The following is a 16,366-nucleotide window of genomic DNA, read 5'->3' as shown; positions in this document are numbered from 1 at the left end:
CGACACAGTGTGAAAAACAGTTTTTTGTCAATTTTGGTTGGTAGAACTGGAAAGTACAAACATCTGGGTGGGTAAACTTTCATCTTCACTAAACCAAAATACCATTTTAAATCTCCAAAGTTGTTATAAATTATTCGGGGGTGACCCAGGGGGTATTTTTTAGTTTTGTTCACAAATGGATACAGACTGGTGAAATCATAGTAATGAATTTTTTCACCGGGTTGTGCGATGTAATGCAAACAAATAGCATTTGTTCTACCCCCAAAAAGTGAATCGTGTTGTTGCAGACGCTCTGGTAACTGCGCAACCGCTAGTTGTCCATTTCTCCATTTTCAACAAGCATGTCTCTGAACTCGTCTCCCACAAAACCTCTCATTTTGAGAAAATTAATTTTCACCATCGTCTTTCTGTGCAACCAACCAAAAGTAGTGTTTTTTTTCAGTGGATTAAAATAGTTTTCACAATAACAAACGTTACAACCGTGAAAAAAGCAACAGTTGAACTCAAAGGCTGTCTGAACTCCGTCAATTACAGCATAACCATCCAGAAAATATGGGCCAACCTTGAACTCACCGGCCGTGGTTAACGTGTGTTGGATTTTAACGTGCTCTGTGTGCTTGATGTACATAAGCCATTGAATGCTGGGTGTAGAAAATCGTTTATGCTGGCGGTGGTAATTGTCATGGGGTAGCAATGCTATCGTCTCTTCCTGTAAAAACATAAGTCTGAACATAGCCATGCAGACACTAGCGATGGTTACAAACTGAAAGGGGTCGATGCACACAACGCAGGCAGCCCCCGACTCAGTCAGACGCGCCTGTCTGGTCATATTCATGACCTCGTCCCAAAACCTGACACAGCCTTCTCTTAGAATTGCCACATCCAGCTGGCAGTAGCATTTCAACTTTCTCTGTAAGTTAAACACAGTTCCCCTGCATTCGGCACACCAAGCCAAAAACTCGGCTTTCTCGCTCAGCAGCATGTAGTTAACGCCGTAAAGTTCTGGCGGCGGCATCGGGCCTACATAATTTTGGTTTTCTGAAGTGTTCATCAAGTGTGGAAAATAACCCTTTTTGTTTAGAGAATCGATAAATGTGATGTTCAGAGCTTTTACGGTTATACACATTATCTTACCACCCTGATTAATTAGTTAAACGTCCATCTTTACATCTTACAACTGTCTGATTACAAGGTAATTCTCATAACCCTTGCCACTGTGCGAAATGAATGTATAGTTTTTGAAACGACTATCGATAAATTTACACACAAAATCCTTAAGATAAGTTTCACCATAAAATTCCCACCTTTGTTTATTGTTAATATGAAGAGCATGGACGTAATTTGGTATGTGTGTCCCAGTCAAAAGTCGAAAAAAATGTACAAATTTAGGGTTTGTCCAAAGGCTGTATGTAGCACAAATGTGTGTCAGGGGTGCCGATCACGTTGTTACAACGCAAGCACAGTTTCTCTTTACATTTGTGACTTGCGAGGTTATAAACCCCATATTTCTCACAAAAGAACCTGCGCTCACACTTACTAACACCCGTCGCCACATTCTGAAAGTGTCTCGCCAAACACTGAGAGCTACGACAAAAGACCTTACAGGCCGGACAATTCTGAATTTCTGCATCAATTTCGCAACACTGGGGATCTAAACAGGTTTTACAAGATTTAACACAAGCGTGTGCGTTCTGATGACTATACGCTGCATGGCAGTTAGTGCAAAAATACTCCGCCCCCACAAAAGCTTTAATATTTAAAACACCGTAAAAATGCTCTTCATGCAGTAGAACAAAAAGTATTTTAGAATTTGGCGGCATGGGACCCGTTGTAAAATATTTCCAATCACCCTGGTCGGGTACAAAATTTTAATGACCACCTTTAAATGTTTTTCAAAAGCTGTAATGTCTGACAAATTAATTTTCCAATTCTCTGGAAAACCCAACTCTTTGTGCATTCCTTTAGCGCCCTGTAACATTTCCCTAACCTTCATTTAACAAACTGTACACACTCCCGGCGAAACACAGATTACCCCCCATGTAATGTACTGTAAGTCGATAAGGTGCACTTTTTTCCAAGCAATTACCCTGCTGTACAGAAATGATTGAAATCTTCTGCGGGCACCCCCCTGCATATTCTTAACTATCGTCACCACTAATCGGAGGCTGTCATCGGTGAGAACTTCTGTGTGGCTCTGTAAGAGGTCTGAGATATGGTTTAAAAAATCGGCAGCATTTAATTCTCTGCGGCATCTCCTGCATGAGAACAAGGGTTTGTTAAAACCACCCAAAGACAAACGCAGCTGTACAAAATCATTCACCCCTATGTTTGGAGAAAGTTCATCCAATATATGTGTCTATAGCATGTATATACGATGCTCTTCTGTCAAGATTAACAAAACTAAATTCTTCATAGTGCTCTGTTGCTCTAAAATTATTATAAGACCTGTTATAACTACGTATACGCTCCAGGAAAACTAAGGGTTCTCTATTCACAGCGACACCGTCACCAGTCTGATTCACATCGTTCATCACAACATGTTCTCGGTTTTCAAAGTTACCACCATCCTGTTCTGCTACAGCACCCCCGGCCATTAAGTTATTTTCTACCAATGCATTCTCATTGTGTGGTTTGGACGGCCCTTGGGAAATCTGATGCCTCTCTCTGAATATTTTACGTCTCAACAAACATGCTTTTGCCAGTTTAATTCTTTTATTAACGTACAAACGCTTGATGTTGGCAAGAGGTCGGTCTTTTAAACACTTTTTAAACCGCATGTTTAGTCATTTATCACTGGGGATCTTCGCCAATGAACCATGAAACAGCATTATCAGGTTTTGAAATCCAGTGTTTAGAGCGCCATCCTCTTTAGAAATTACGTCTAAGAGGCTAGCAGCGTAAGCCTGGATCGGTTTTGGAAACAAGGAATGTACACTTGCTTAAGCCGCTCTTAGACACTCTAAATCTTAACAAAAGGCTTGACAAAGGCTCCAAAGGCTTGACATGCTTGGATTTCGTCAGCGTATTAACAGCCGTCTTCGACGCTGTCACCACCTTAGGGCCCGACGTTTCCTCCAAACTTTTTTCACCGCTCGTCGATACAGCTGCTGTGTGAATAAAAATAAAAGACTTTTTAATACCACGCCAATGCGCCATATCTCAAAATCAGAAAACTACACTAACCAGTATAAAAATTAAAATAAAAGACTTTTTAACACACCAACCAATGCAATCTAAACAGTCAAAATCAGAAAACTACGTTAAGTAGGATAAAAACTCCACACATGTGGCGCATCCTTACACAAAGGGCTGTGGGTGAATGGAACAAGCTACCCGGCCATGTTGATGTTGTTACACCGGTTTCCTTTAAGACAGTGATGGCGCTACTGGGACAAGCGGTTAGGTTAACAGCATATAGACACAAGACGCCGACCAGTCATTTTTTAACTTTAAATATGAAGTCTTAAAGGCTAAGCAGATTTAAAAATAAGACTTTTTAATACACCAAAACGTAAAACTACATGAACTAGGACCTTTCAACGAATTAACATTCTAACAAAAGAAGTAACTGTTGCAAGAAGTGGTTCATACCACATCTTGACCACTCTTAAATTATATTAACCTTTGGTTGCTGATTTTAAACATTTTGAGTTCGCTGTTTCAGTTAACATCTTAGCGGTTACCAAATTAATTTTTATAAATTAGTTATAGACACCTTTAAATGTGTATGCTAAAAGAATGTTTTATAACACGGCACAGACAATTCTTAACTAATACCGACCTTTTCTCACAAGCGATCTGGTAATATGCTCCGCACCCTCTGGTATAACGTGAACATCTGCCTGAGTCTCCACAAGGTTTTGAGGGGGTATTGTAAATCACAAACAAGGTTTTTTAAACGTGTAGCTGGTTCCCTTACCAGCATCTGCGAAATAGACACAAGGGTGTATTGATGTGGAGAAAGTGCCCGTGTGTCTTTAAGATGGACATGGTCGTAAAGCGTTTTTCAAAACATTGTCGTAATTACTCACCGGCGTTGAAGTGTATCGCCATAACTGGACGTTTGTCACCTGTTGTTTTCGTTGCATCTAATGGAAAAGAATGGATACGCGCAGTCACTGCCATATTACTGAACAACTCCCTTGTAATTACATTATAATAATTCAATATTGCATAATATACAAATATTATACAACGTTTTGCATCTATAGCTAACAACACGACTACATGAGATATGCAATGTGACGCTGTAATTTTATCTCACAATAAGCCAGAAATACATACCTGAGAAATGTTGGAAACCCTCGTCTTCGTCTATCAAATTATGTAGTGTTAAGTCAGAAAATAAGACGTCTTCAGACTGTTGAATTTGATTGGTGTGATCCATTCTGACAAGTTAGACGATAACGCGGACTGATAGCCTTGGAATCCTGCCAAAGTTCAGATACCCCCCCCACCCCCTCAACCTCTTGTAAGAATCACGTTTCCCCCTAAATCCTTTAACCTTAGGTTTCATGGGGTGTGCACGTGTTGGGCTGTAGAAATTATTTTAAGAAACATTTTTAGAAAACATTTTAGACAGTTCTAATGTTAAAATCTATATAATTTTAAGACATACATCTGTGTCTAAATTTCATAGCTGTTAAAACGTGGTGAAAATGTGCACCGGTGTCTATGATTGATTCAGCAACAGACCTCTAAGAATATTATTAAGAAAAATGTTTTTTTTATTAATGGTATCGCTATAAGAAAATGTATCTGTTCTTTATAGCGATGTGTTCACAAACCATCCTTGACGTTTATTGTCACTGTTAATTGTACCCGCTTAAAATTTAAAACTTTTATTAACTTTCGCTATGAGGTCAATTTTAGCGCCCCCACCCCGCTGACCAGCCACATCCCTACTTCAGGACTCCTCACGGGGTGCGCACGTGTTGGGCTGTAGAATTTATTTAAAACCCTAACACAAAAGAGGCGTTAAATGATTATTTAAAGAAACATTTTTAGAAAATGTTTTAGACTGTTATAATGTATCTATTCTTCGCTATGAGGTAAAATTAAATTATTTTATAACTTTAAGACCAGTCCGTTAAAATATAAAGAACAACACCACATCATTTGTGTCACACTTTTGAAAAGCTGTTGCGAATGTGTTATTAAAAATAAGCTAAATGTGTCTTATTAAATTATTTTATAACTTTAACACCAATCCACGCGTGTTTAAAAGTTTCTACGAAAAAAAATTATTTTCTGCACAAACACATCATTTGTGTTTGAGTTGTGTGTTAATACTTTTAAAGTTTAAAACTTATAAGCTGATAAGTGAATACTTTTCGCTCTTGATAAAACACGTGTGGCTTTGGGGGGGGGTGGGGGTGGAGAGATGCAGCTGGTCGTTCTAAAACACCACAACCAATTGAAAAATGTCTTGAGTTATGTAGGTGTGGTTACACCTTTAGTTCATATTCTTAAATGCACCGGCTTGACAGGGGTGCAGCGTGTCCCTGGAGCTGTCAGACACCACCACTGTGTTTGTAGCTACGAAGATGGCTTCTTTGTGTGGAGAAACATGGGGTTCCTCTGCTCTACAAAGTGAAGAGGTAGGCTGCTAAAATATTTTTTCTGATGGTGGAATTGTTGTTTCAATTGGTGCTTAGCATATGTCATTTTAATACTTGGTCTTCTTTTTAGCAAAATCTGACCCCGCCCTCTGTGACGTGTGACAGTGGCTGTCGTGTGAGTTCGGATGGGGAACCTGGTGCTGAAGAACCGCCAGGTAGTGCTGATGAAACGTCGCTACAAATGGTAAATATTAACGAAAAACCCTAACACAAGAGGCGTTAAATGATAGATATTTTAGGTACAAAGCATGTCTAATTATTTTGTTAAGCCTTCCTTTTCTTTTTCCTTTAATAGAATAACGAAGAGGTCGACGCATCAATCTTCAAACTACCATCGTGCCTGAATGTGTCGTGTCTATGCCTGTGTGTTCATCTAAATGTTAATGATGATGCACAACCAGGTTTAGCTAATGATGTCCCTAATGAGCCCGATGTTATGGCCCAGATTGTGAAAGCAGTAGTTTATTGCATCTTCAAACACTGTTTAAAGGGGGTTCTGGTTGATGAATGCCCGGCCTGTTTGATTAACCACTCCGGTCAACAGGGTCACACATGCCTGGCTGTCGGCTACACAGATGGGTTTGAAGATGTGAGGTTTGCCGCGTTAGAAATGTATAAATCTCTCAGTTTAGCTCGAATTTCATCGGCTGTTCTGTACATCGCCAGGTGTCTGGGTTTGTACACCGTTACAAATGACACTGAGCGGAGCATAAAACACTTACTGAAAAACATAATTGACGACCGCTCGCCATACGAGCATGTAGGCTCCATACTTGAACGGCTAGATGAAAAATTAGTAGGCGTGACTTTTGATGCATTGCAAAAGAAACATGATTCTTATTTTTACAGACGCAAAAAAAAAGATCTATGTAAAATGTGAAATACACGCTATGTGAATAGAGCTTTCACTCTGTTTTACAGACCCTGGTGTGCCATCGTCCGAAGAATGAAGAATTTCGAATGTATACGTCTGAATTCTTACAAAGAGTGCTTTACATACTTCTTTCTACAAAGCGTGATATGAAAAACAAAGAGTCGAATGCTAATGTCCTTAAATTTGTTAAAGAGATAGATGTGTATGTCAAGAACATGAGTGAAATTATGTTTTCAGATCAGAAACGGAAGCCTGGTGGCTTCTGCAGTGTGTATTCCAAAATACGTGTTTTGCACAGAACCTGTGGTAACACCATCCCGCTGATTATGCAGGCACATTTTTTTGCTCTGCTAGATCGAATCGCCCAATGCAGCTCGCATGGTTTTAGACATGGGGAGCGGAAGGGCATTATGAATACTTTTTCAGATGCCTCAAAGTTCCTAAGCAATGTTGGGGTGGTAGTTACGTGTACTGAACTAATTTTCCGCACCAACATTTAATTGTTGATTGCAAACCGGTAACATGTGTGTACTGTGATGTTTCTGTGTTTGAAAACCTACTGTTGAAATAAAGTGGTTCACATTTCACATGCTTGAGAACAGGAACATTTGTGAAAAGTGTGTACTACAATGTTTCTGTGTTTGAAAACCTATTGATGAAATAAAGTGGTTCACATTTCACATGCTATTTGTCCTGCAAGTTCTTTCCGTGAGACTTTACACTATCACTGTGTGTGTCTGAAAGCTTACACGCCCTTGATGTTTTTTGAGACTTGTTGTCAGGGTCAACCACTCAGCCACCCAGCTGCGGCTGGTGCCGCTCACACCATGGGATCTCGCGGCCCTCACCAGACTCCCCACTCCCCCATAACTCCCACATTCCTTAGGGTTATAATAGAGCGTGCTTAACCCCGCAGAAGACATGGTCGCCTTCCAACCCTAATACACGCTTTCATACACTTATTTATAAATCAAGGGATGTGGTGGCCGGGTCTTTTGGACCCTGAGGCTCAGGCCCTACTGGCAGGGGGAAGGCGGGACATCCACCCCTTAACAACACACCACTGGATGGCATGGGGGCAGGACACCCACCCCACCGTGGACTCCCAGTGGCTGAAAAAGGGGGCGTGGCACCTGTCAAAAACGTTTGACAAAAGGTGTTGCTTTATACTACTGATGGTTGCATGAATCCCTATGCTAACTGCTTCTACAATGTCCTTCAGGGCTTGATCATGGCGTCTCTCCTAGAGCGCAGGATGTGCTCCATGGTTCCTTGTTTTGAGCACAGAGGACACCATTCTGCTCGCCTCAGCACTAGGAGCCTTTTCCCCAGAATGCTCTGTAACTCAGCCAAGGCTCCTCATTCACACTCTTGAACTGATTATAAGGGTTTTTAGCTCCTTCCTGACTTTATGGATCTTCACTGTTCTCAGGTTCATGGAATATAGTGCTTTAGCAAGTTTCTCCTCCTATGGACCAAACCTCTATGAAGCCTTGTCATAGTTTGCAGCTTTCTGTCAACACCAACTTTCTTTACCTCCAGCACTTTGTTTACATCATCATTAAACTGGTGCCACAGTGACTTTTTGCATGACGCTGGCCATCTGATTCATGTGCTTTCTGACTGGATACCGTTGGAGGCAGCATACGACACATGGAGGTTCTGGGCACTGTGGGGTGACTCTGGGGCTGGCTCCTCCTGCTTCCCACCAGATTGGACACCTGTGCATTGTGTCACATTTACTCCCTCCGAACATCTCATCTTTGCTTACTGAATTTTCAGACCCCTCGCATACTTGCAGGCTTTGCCACCGACCCAGTTCCTCGTCGTCTCCTCCCCGTGTCCATGTCCACTTACTTCTGGATTATACCATCTGCGTAGGGTCCTGATCAACACATCGCTACAGCCCCAGCCCCAGTGAAGGAAAAGTCTCCATCTGCCTCCTCCACCTTTGCAGGAAAAATTCAAAACCTTTACCAATCTGGTGTTGAAATGCCAGTGAGATTTTGAACTTTGAAGGTGAAGGAACAATAAAAAGAATGACATTTATAAGAGCTGGTCTGAAAAGCCATCTAGGTTAATAGAATAACCAGTGATTAAATTAAGTTGATAGGAATAGTAATAAACTCTTTCCAGCCTGGCTAAGAAAACCAGATCAGGTACAATTTTTGCCCAGATGTATTGCCTGGTATACAAGTTGATAATCCTTAAGACATCGATCATTGCAAACAGATAGCACTGTGCTTAGCTCCTTGGCTGTGCTAGGGTAAGGTTCTGAGCTAGTCCTTTCCAGCTACTCATTTTCAGTACAGTTAATATCCAAAATCACAATCAGCAGATTTGCACTGTCTCCCCTCAGGGCAATGTGCTGCCCCCCATCCTATACATTCTGTATATACAGTATACAGGCTATGGAAGCCCTTTTCAGGACAGACACATCATTAAGTTTGCTGATGACTTTGTCATTATAAGGACAGAAACTCAGTGCTTCTAACTGTCTCCACAGGGGAGCCGTTGATGTACAGTTGGGATCAATCAGCGTGGGCCCTCCTGAAGTCAATGATTATCTCTTTTGTTTTGTTTATGTTAAGAGATAGGTTGTTGTATGTGCACCAGTCCACTAGTTGCTCCACCTCCTCTCTGTATGGTGCCTCATAATTGTTGTTAATGAGGCCCACCACTGTCGTGTCGTCGGCAAACTTGATGATGCAGTTTGAACTGTGCTTGGCAGTACAGTTATGATTCATCAATATGAACAGCAGTGGACTGAACACAGAGCCCTGGGGGTTCCAGAGAGGTGTTCAGCAAGCTCAATTTTTCTGTCAGCTTCTGGGGGATGATTGTATTAAATGTTAGACACATTTAATACAATAGACACATAGACACTAATCATGAACCTGTAGTAGATTATTTTGTTGATTTTTGTAAGAACTTCTTCCATCAGGAAAAACCAAAGACATGATCATTGACTATAGGAAACAACAACCAGTTGCAAAAACAACAGTCATTGAGGAGCAAGAAATTGAAATTGTCACCAGTGTAGCGGCGAGGCTTATTAAAATACAGGAATTAAGTTTTCTGTTCCCTTGCCAGTGAGGCCCCGTCTCTCTCTTCATCTCTGTGGTGCAGCCACAGAGAAGCTATTCATGCAGGCTGATTTAAAGATGTTTTCTTTTGATAAGGGACAGCTCCCAAATGGGGATGCACTTAGCTAATCCTGGCTATCATGATCAATGGTCATCCATTGGCGCCTATCTGTCTAGGGAGTGCCAGATGGACATCTGGATTGAATTCCTGAGTGTCAGAAGTAAGTGACTCATATCTCACGTTGATCAACCAATCAGGGACTGGTAGGGCCGAGTAACCCACTTGGGTCTCTGATGCCCATGAAACTTTCAGCCAATGAACGAGCTGAAGTTCCCCAGGTAAAAACAGGCAACACAGAGCTCCAGAGAACTTTCCAAAAAGAAGAATCCCAGGGGAGAGACAATTCCAGGGCAGGACGGCCCGCAGGCCAGAACAGTTCCCAAGGGCAGGACATTCTCGCAGTGCGCCTCCTGAACATCCTGAGACTCAGCCCGGACCACCACGTAACGGCCAGTGTGTCCGAGTGCCAGAACTTTGCTTTGTTCTAAGAGTCGAGAGCAGAGGTTGCCACGAGTAACCAAAGGATCCACCTGAGGTTAGCACCAGCAGCAAGCCTCGTTGACAGGTCAGTATTCAGAACTAACGCTTCATCAGGAATGAACCGGTCCTCTTCCTGACCTGCTGGGACCCACAGTCACTTTTCTCCTGTGCACAAACTTTGCTAGTTAAAGCTAACATTAACTAGCCGGTCTTCAGAGAGCAGCGCAGCAGGAATCTCTTCAGCCGCACCGAGCACTGCCTGGCACCGAGCCAGAGAGCGTGGATTGGACAGCACCAATCTTGCAACTCTTTCTTTGTGCCTGCAGGAGATCTGGATTGGATAAGTATTCAACTTCACTGCATAACAGCTCGAGAATTCAATTGTTATCCCAACCAGGTGATATCAGTTTAATTCCTAGGAGTAATGTACTTGTTTCGAGTATCTAATGTAGAAGTTATAACCAAGTTCATTTACAAAACGGTCTAAATGAATGATATACCGAACGTATGTCCTCTTGGTATGTGTAACTCTTCGTAACTGACTGAATATATATCTTTTGTATTCTGATTACCCTCACGATAAGATCTGTTAGGTTTACATGCATATTCTGTGTTAATAAATGTATCCTCGTGTATTAGTACCTGTGTGTGTGCGTTGTTTGAGTTATACCACAAGCTTGGATTCTAAGGCCATTAAAAGAATCATTTTGTGATTTACTGCCACAATTAATAATTGTCCCAGTAAATGCCCAAACCCCTACAGAACTGGTGCCTCGTGAGAGCACACTACACCAGTTACAAACATCTTGGCACTGTTGTCGATTATAAATGAACCTTTGAGGAAAACATATATGCCACATGCAAGAAGAGGCAACAGTGGTTGTTCTTCTTAAGAAAACTCTGCTCTTTTAATGTGTGTTTATGACTTTATTCTTTAGAACTTTCATTGAATCTGTCCTCATATTCACTGCAATATCCTGGTTTGGTAACCTTAATACTGTACATGGAATAAAAGCAGAGTGAGCAAGATTGAAAAGGTAGCCAGAAAAAATATTGGTGCACAGCAACTACAGCTTTCAGATATCTACTGTACTGTACGTCAAACAAATACTGTAGTGCAGAAGGCCATTATAATCACTGATTGCAAGACCACCCCTTGCACAGAGAATCTGACCTCCTTCCATCTGGGCATCGATTTAGACTGCTTAGATTCAAGAGCAATAGAACTAAGTCATTATTTATTCACACAGCTATTAACCTGTTCAGTTTGGACAATTGACTGTATATTTTACTCTATTTATATACCTTCATTTAATTTCTCATCATACATGTACTGTATGTCTTTTATTTGTTAATGGGTTCATGTTGTGTAATGGTATTGTGTGATGTGTTATGTCTTTACCTGCAAGCAAAGCAAATTTCTCATCTGGGACAATCAAGTAAGTGACTCACTCTCATGCTCACATTTTGTATGCTGCTATAGGAATTGTCAGAAAGACAGACAAAATGCACTAATTATTATTTTTTTATTTAGACTAAATTAAAATCCAAGTGAACTTAATCTTCTGTAGTTGTTTCAAATCCTTCGGATATATTTGTATATGATACTTATTTTACAAACATTTTTAAACACAGTAACAGCTTTTCAATGAGGCCTCCAACATTTGGCATTTCGCAGTGTAGCGGCAAGGCTTATTAAAGTACAGGAATTAAGTTTGCTGCTCCATTGCCAGACTCTCTCCTTCATCTCAGTAGTGCTTGATACAGAGAGGCCATTCCATGTGGTTCACAATGAAGGTGTTTTTTTTAGCTGATAGAGTGTCCTGTGAAATGGAAATCTAATAGGTAAATTGATTCTTAAAATGTAGAGAGCTTTGCAAAAAATATATTGGTGCTTTTGGAAAATATATAACTGATATGTAACTGCTGTGCTATGTGCAGGTTTTTAGAAGACAGTGCGTAAACAAAGTACACACTGTCTAGGTTACTTTAGAAGACAGTGTACCAAAACAATATATACTGTCTGGGTCATTAGATTAGCCGAAGGTAACTGACAAGCTTTGAAAAAAAATCTAGTGGTGCTTCTTCTTTTGTTTTTATGATGTAATCTGTTTTGTCTTAAGGAAAGGGGAAGTGTTAGAAGGGACAAAGTGCCCTTTGCAACATCTTATAAAAACCCTGTACTGCTTGTAACAAATTGAGTCTCTGACGCACTCTGCAGAGTGACAGCAGGGCTCCTATATTGCAATATGAATAAAGACCTTACTAAGTGAATGAGAATACCTCTCCTGGCTGTTCTTTGATCAAATTCCACGACACCTGATGAGGAACAACTCCCAAAGCTGAGATTCTCCAGCAACCCTAATAAATGGTCATCTCTGGCGCCTTGCAGTCTGAGATTCGAAGGCAGAGTCTTATCCCAGGTTGTTTACAACCCTAAGGTCAGAGTGCATTGTAACTCATCCTCAGCCATTCAGGAATTGGTAGGGCAGGTTAACCCCACGTGGGTCTTGAATTCCCATGAAACTTTCAACCAATGAACGACCGTAGTTCCTCCAGGTAAAACAGGCAGCACAGAGCCCAGAAGTTGTGCCTTCTGGACATCCTTAGACTCCAGAAGACAATTACGTAACGGCCAATGTGTCTGAGTGCAGGACTTAACTTGTGTTCTAAGAGTCGAGAACGGAGGTTGCCAGCGCGTAACCAAAGGATCCACCCGAGGTTAGCCCAGCAGCAAGCCTTGTGAACCCACCGCGAACCCTCACCTGATCAACAAGTGAACTACGGTCGGAACTGTGGACAGCTGAAATCAGTATACAGAACTAGCGCTTCATCAGGAACGAACCGGTCTTCTTCCTGTCTAAACAGTGTGATCTGTTTGGACCCGCAGTCACTTTTCTCCTGTGCACAACTCTGCTAGTAAGTCAGATCTAACTAGCTGGTCTTCAGAGAGCCCACTGCTAGAGCATCGCAGCAGGAATCTCTCCCACTTCTCTCCAGCCGCAATACCACTGCTTGGCACCGAGCCAGAGAGCGCCGATTGGACACAGCAACAAGCCTGCTGCTGTTTCTTTGTGCCCGCAGGAGATCTGAATCAACACAGATTGGAGGGGTATTCAACATTCTGCATTACAGCTCGAGAATTCAATTGTTACCTCAACCTGAGTTGATATCAATTTAATTTCTATGAGTGATGTACTTTTGAGTATCTAGTGTAGAAGTTGTAACCAAGTTCATTTACGAAACGGTCTAAATGAATGATATACTGAACGTATGTCCCTCTTGGTATCTGTAGCTCTTTGTGACTGAATATACCCCTCACGATAAGATCTGTTATGTTTATATGCACGTTATGTATTAATAAATGTATTTTCGTGTATTAGTACCCGTGTGTGTGCGTTGTTTGAGTTATCCTGCAAGGTTGATTCTAATAGCCATCAAAAGAATCATTTTGTGACTTACTGCTACAATTAATAATTTGGCCCAGTAAATACACAAACCCCTACATTTACTGGTGCCTCGTGAAAGGATGCCTACATCAGCATAACTAATTTTTAATGTCTTGTTAAGAGCAATGTTCACCAAAGAATGAAGAATGCAAGATAAACTAGCTTGTACAAGAACATTCAAATACACTTCAACATACAGTAAGTGCATGTTTCAGTGTTTATTTGGTATTCCATATGTACTGTACAATGAAAAACTTATATCTTTAGTTGAGTCTTGTCTATGACATGTCTTTTATATGTTTATCTGCTTTCATCTTTACCTTGTTCTCACACCATTTCAATCTTTTTTTCATATCAAACTCGAACTTAGACATTAACGACATAAAAGATATGTCATAGATAGGACTCAGCTAAAGATATATTTTTTTCTTTGTATGTATGGAATGCAAGACAAACATTGAGACACATACTTATTTTGAAGTGTATTTGAACGTTATTGTCCAAACTCGTTTTTACGTTCCCAGATAATACAATTCTTTAAAATTACACTGTCTAGTGCCCACTCTCTTGCTACTTAGATATACCTCACTCTCTGAAGGTCTGTGTTATTCAGAAAAGGAAATATCTGTTTGATGGTCTGGAGTACATAGCTCAATATAGAATGGCAAGAAAGTGATATTTTTTTTATATTCTAACTGGTTTGTTAAAATGTTTCCCAACTTATGTTTCCTTAATTGATTTTGAGTTTTTTCATTGGATTGTTAGCATAAACATCACTCAGTTCTTTGATCTTGTTCCTTTTTTTTCCTGAGATGAATATGACAGAATTTTGTCCCTCAGTACTACTTTGATAGTTACCTAAAGTAAAATAGTAAACAGATCTGTTGAAGTCCTCATCTTTTAGGAGCAATGTACTAAAGCACCAGATTATATTGGGTTGTTTTAAGTTGCTTACTACTGGAAATTAAAGCAACAGGGTATGATCACTAATTGTAATGTGGTAATGTTAGTATCCGAAATGTAAGATATGATTGAGTTACGGTACTAGTGAGAAAGAAAACAATATGAGAAAATGACTGATGAAGGGGTGATACTGTAAATAAGAATATATGCTGTTTTGGTGTGTTTCTCAGTAGTGTTGTGTAGGTATTTGTTCAGTTTTTTTATTCATATCGTTTTATTTTTTGAAACACTTTGTGCTAGTTTGATTTCACTTGTTCTGTAAGCAATTAAAATATCATTCATTTTAATTATTTGCTGTTTATATGTAATGTTAATATATAATATATAATGTTTCTTTTCAGTGTAATGGAAAATGAAACTTCCTAAAACATCAAATAAATTCATCACTTAGCAACACTTCTAGTTTTTAATTTGGCTCATGGCACTAAATACATGAACTAAGAAACTACATTTCCGACTTGTCCCACACATTCAGCCATTTAAAGTGGTGCACCACTGCAATAACGTGTATGTTAGAAGAAATATTTTTCATAGTGAAAATGTTAAAACCATAACTGTTAAGTAATACTGTACTTCCAACGATATTAATGGTACAACACATTTGTGTGACTTGCAATATTAAATGATAAACTGTTATTGTATTAAAAGATGTGGTTAATATTGCAATTGAAATATAGATATTATACAGTAATTACAACATAAAATGAAATAACTGTTTTTTTAATCATTATATGTACGCAATGATTTGTATCTTTTTTATATATAGTGCTAATAAAACTGGTAATTTAATTATAATTGTTACATTGTGATAAATTGCGTTAGAAATTATCACCATAGTTGAAAAGGGGTTTATGTACAAAGTAGTTTGACAAATTGTTTTTCACTAGTATGTTATCAGTGTATGAAAGCACAGACACTTACTGACTTTAATTTCGATTTGCACCAGTACCTGTTTCTCTTGGCCACACGTAGTTACAATGTGCTCTTAAGGCAACAATTTCAGCCTTTTTCCACCCGCAATACACTTTATAAAAATGATTAAATTTCTCTTTCTCAGAAGCCAGAACAAAATTAATAATTACCCCATTCTTTGTGTAAGCAAGTAAAGCTTATTCTAAACATTCTAAATACTCTTTGCTGTGTCCAACAAAGGAGACACGATCCGGGTATGTATGAAGCAGCCATTTTCTTTATTACGTATGCAATCGGGAGCCAAGGCCGATGAAGCACTGACTCAACTTACTGATACAAAAGGATGCTTTTTATACAAAATCACAAACAGAAAACTCACCCAGAACAGTTTCAGGACAATTCCATGCCATATATATGCCATATATGGTGTAAAGCCAAGGCTGCTAGCCTTGGTACGTGATAAACTGTAAGAATATTCTTGGGTTCCTTTAATCATTGTTTAAGCAGACATTATTTACTTCTAGATTTTGTTAATCATGGCTTAAGCAGATATCGCGCACTCTCAGTTCTGGACAGGCTGCCCGAAGCTGGCTCTGCCCTTCATGTTCCAGGCGCGCAGCCAGCTCACACTTAAGTTGCAGTTAATAATTTTCCATTATTCTAGCAGGATAATTAGTAAATTATATTAGTAAATTATTCACACAGAAAAAGCAAACTAGTGAAATAAGAGAAATAAATGTTTGATCCCTCACCTTTTAAAGTTTTAATTAAGTGATCTGGAATTTATTGATGATTTTTTTTTACTTTTTGAGTGGTGTTTATTTGTTTTACATGTTTAACAAAACATTTGTCTTCTCTGCACCACCTGGCAGTGTTACACAGTAGTGCAATCCTGCATGGACTACTGGGGAAAAATAAGA

The 16,366-nt window shown here is 39.8% G+C and overlaps 2 long non-coding RNA genes across 3 annotated transcripts; one reads left to right on the top strand and one right to left on the bottom strand.

Moving 5' to 3' along the window:
• Positions 1 to 554: 554 nt before the first annotated feature.
• On the bottom strand, positions 555 to 16,088 carry LOC148647056 (uncharacterized). Of its 2 annotated transcripts, none has more exons than XR_015927632.1 (4): positions 15,826 to 16,088; positions 4,032 to 4,088; positions 3,782 to 3,925; positions 555 to 3,107 (listed from the first exon to the last, which is right to left on the bottom strand). It is a non-coding gene; the product is annotated as an uncharacterized LOC148647056 (long non-coding RNA). The 2 variants fall into 2 exon arrangements; XR_015927631.1 differs by lacking the exon at positions 15,826 to 16,088 and adding an exon at positions 4,285 to 5,051 and having other exon boundaries at positions 556 to 3,107.
• LOC148647057 (uncharacterized) lies at positions 5,373 to 7,082 on the top strand. Its single transcript, XR_015927633.1, has 3 exons — positions 5,373 to 5,600; positions 5,692 to 5,805; positions 6,543 to 7,082. It is a non-coding gene; the product is annotated as an uncharacterized LOC148647057 (long non-coding RNA).
• Positions 16,089 to 16,366: the final 278 nt, after the last annotated feature.

This window comes from Lepisosteus platostomus, chromosome 16 (assembly GCF_059453375.1).
Source record: "Lepisosteus platostomus isolate fLepPlt1 chromosome 16, fLepPlt1.hap1, whole genome shotgun sequence".
Classification (NCBI taxonomy): domain Eukaryota; kingdom Metazoa; phylum Chordata; class Actinopteri; order Semionotiformes; family Lepisosteidae; genus Lepisosteus; species Lepisosteus platostomus.
The sequence above is the reverse complement of the archived record's forward strand: the minus strand, read 5'-3'. Positions and strand labels throughout refer to the sequence as shown.